Source organism: Epinephelus moara, chromosome 21 (assembly GCF_006386435.1).
Source record: "Epinephelus moara isolate mb chromosome 21, YSFRI_EMoa_1.0, whole genome shotgun sequence".
Taxonomy (NCBI): domain Eukaryota; kingdom Metazoa; phylum Chordata; class Actinopteri; order Perciformes; family Serranidae; genus Epinephelus; species Epinephelus moara.
In genome coordinates, this window is record NC_065526.1 from 39,669,328 (window position 1) to 39,672,894 (window position 3,567).

Here is a 3,567-nt window from a genome sequence, read left to right on the forward strand (position 1 = left end):
GTCTGAGAAAAAAATAACAATTAAGTGGGCCGACTCCCGGCAACTTTTAAGATAGAACATTAAGTTGTAATATTACTCAATGCATGAGCTGAGGATGTGAATCACTCAACACACATTATATTTAACTGTGACAACTTTGACCGCTCCATTACTTTTTAAATTGCATACACTTTTAGTAATGATTGAATCTTTAAGCGTTTATGTATCAATTTCTGCCGGGTAATGTGAACTGCAAATATCCCAATCATCATTTGGAGAAAAAAGAAAAGGGTTGCGGAACTCTGTTCCTGTGGGCTACAGCAACACTAAACCCCTGAGCTTGCCTGAGAAGGACTACATGCACAAACCCGCTATTTTTAAATATCCCATGGAGAAACTCTCACTGCAGCCTGTTCTATTTTGTTCTTAAGGGTACTGTTTGTGGTGGAAACGCTAGGGTCTAGGTACCATGTCTGAGGGGTTCCTTTTTGTACCAAAGGTACTATATCGAGGGTGTTTGGTGGAATTGAGGCTAAAAGGACGATTCCAGAGCATTTTATGAGGTTATCAGCATTCATCAGAAACAAGCATGACTCCTACTCTTAAAGTCAAGGTTGTAATATTTTGATTCAAAGCAAACGACAGCAACATTTATCACGAGCAACAAATACTCATACTTATTCAAAACACAATAAATGTTTTAAATGTTGTGGAAATGATATTCATCCTACTTTATTATACTCAACCAGGGATCATGAAACAATGGAATGGAAAGGGATCAAAACCAGACCAGCTAATAGGTTTAGAAAAAAAAAAAGACTTATTTTCATTAAAATTAAAAATTCCTTCAGAATATCAGGCCTTCTTCTCTGAAATCATTTTACAGAGTCCTCCAAATCAGTGGTATCACCTCTAATACTCGCCAAAAAAAACCTTTAACAGGGGAAGAAAAATGGTAGAAACTTCAGGAAGAGCAACTGAGGGGGGACCCCTCTTCCGGGATGGACAGACGTGCAATAGATGTCTTACAGAACAGATAAACATAATAAATTTACAGTGCTCCATATGACAAAATGATACATAAAAAGAGACAGAGACAGAGAGAGATGCAGGACAGACAGTAATGACAGTAGCTTACAACAACATTAATTTAAGTAGTAATATTATAATAATAATAATTACCAATTAATTGTTGTACAATATGTTGTAAGTATATATTAATATAGATAGTATATGTATGTGACAATAATAATCATATGTGTATAAGAACAGTAGAAGTATGACTAATGACAACAGCATCAGTAGGAGGCATCAGGCAGGACCATGGCAGCAGCACAACCACGTCACACAATCCAGGCACAGCTGCGATATGAGGTAACCTGCCAGACAGTGGAGCACGAAGGCTCTGGAGAAGAAGCCGAGTTAGTGACATGCAGTAGAGCCGAGTTAGCGAGATGCGGTAACAGGACATGAATGTTAGCAAAGGAGAGAGAGAGAAGGAGAGAAGGTGCTCGGTGTATTATAGGAGGTCCCCTGGCAGACTAGACCTATGTCAGCCTAACTAGGGGCTGGTCCAAAACAAGCCTGAGCCAGCCCTAACCATGAGCTTTATCAAAGACGAAAGTCTTCAGTCTAGTCTTAAATGTGGAGATGGTTTCTGCCTCCTGGACCGAAACAGGAAGATGATTCCACAGAAGAGGTGCTTGATAGCTGAAAGCTCTGGCTCCTGATCTACTTTTGGAGACTTTAAGAACCAACGAATAATCCTGCATCAGAGCGCAGTGTTCTGGTGGGATAATAGGGCACTATGAGCTCTCTAAGATATGACAGAACCTGACCATCTAGAGCTTTGTAAGTTAGGAGAAGGATTTTAAATTAAATTCTGGATTTTACAGGGAGCCAGTGCAGAGAAGCTAAAACAGGAGAAATGTGATCTTGTTTCTTAGTTCCTGTCAGCACACATGCCGCCACATTCTGGATTAGCTGGAGAGTTTTTAAAGACTTATTAGAGCTTCCTAGTAATAAGGAATTACAGTTATCCAGCCTAGAGGTAGAAAAAGTGTGGGCCAATTTTTCTGCATCTTTTTGGGACAGGATCAGTGTTGGGCAGTAACACTAACGCCGTTAGTTTTGGCAGTAACTAATACTCTAACGCGTTAGTTTTTAAATTCAGTAACTCAGTTACCGTTACCAAACGGTGCGTTACTGTGTTATTTTTGGCCAGGTTTTAAAACGGCGCACAGCATGCAGTATTCCTTCACAAACTGAAGTTCCCTTTCACTAAAACATTTTAGCCCTAAACAATAAAAGATAGTCAAGTCAGATAGAGGTATATGAACAATATGAACAGAGCATCTTAATGAAACACGTCTCTCACCATCTCTGAAGTCACTGTCGACCCGCTGGCCTCACCACAGTGCTGTAATGTTACATTAAGCAGTAGCGCTTCTGTAGATTTTTAGTCCCAGTAATGTTATATCCAGTGACGTGATATCCATTGTTATCCAGAGGAAGCTTTTGTTATGGACAGACAATGTCTGCGGTGGGCGACAGACTCGACATCATCATGTAGCTCTTCAAATGTTCTCTTTAGCTCATTTTCCATATTTGTATCCAAGTACCGTAGTTGTAAAATGTTTAGCTGCCTGACAGCGAGTGACTCCACTGTAGAAGATGGTTGCATATTTCCTATACCGTTCAATTGTTTTGTCAAGTTGTAGTCTAACAGTCCCTTGGTTAAACTCCATCCGCTGTTGCTTAGGCGATGTAGCTATGAGCCAATACAATTAGGAAATGTTTTGGGCTGCAGGTGTAGTTTATCAGGCCTTTCTTATTGCAATGACGAAAAGATGGTGAGATGATGGTGAAGGAAAAGACTCCGCTGATACAGGCTTGTTTCAGACCAAAAGGACTTTATTTAGCAAGCCAAGATATCAGTTCAGATTTCTGCAGCAATCTGAGGAGAGATTCAGTCAATCGAAACTCTCTCTCGTCTGGACCCCCAAACTCCACGTTTTATAGCCTGTAAGACATCATTTCGGATAGCATAATGAGAAACAGAGCCATCCTCCTAATCAAAAGTGGTCATTTCCTTCTCCAGTTTTAGAAGGTTATTTGTCCATGCAAAACAAAATAATGTATGCATTCCTTTAATTACCCCCGGAAGGGTTCTGGATGTAGATTCTACATGCGTAAACACGATATGACTGTGGCACGTTACTGCTTCTCAGCAGGCCACTTATATATTGGGTCTATGGGCTCTAGTTTCCCGGCATGGCGCAGGGTGGCGAACCCCGTGCAGAGCTAGTTTCGAGCAGCGCAACCCGAGGTGCGCTCAGTTTGGTAGTTTGGCAGACTGAGGTGCGCTGAGATGGGTGTGGTGTCGACAGATCCAGCTTGGCGCAGTGACAGTTTCCTGCCAAAAGGCTTCGCCGAAGGTGCGCTAAAAGCTCGCCAGCTAAAACCAGGTCTACTGTCAGCGCAGGCGGAGCACAGCCGATGTAAGCCAAAGTTTGGCTGACCGGCGGACAGTGCGCACACGTCAGCAAAACCTCACAGGCAGGTTTCCAGAATATCAGGCACATTAAC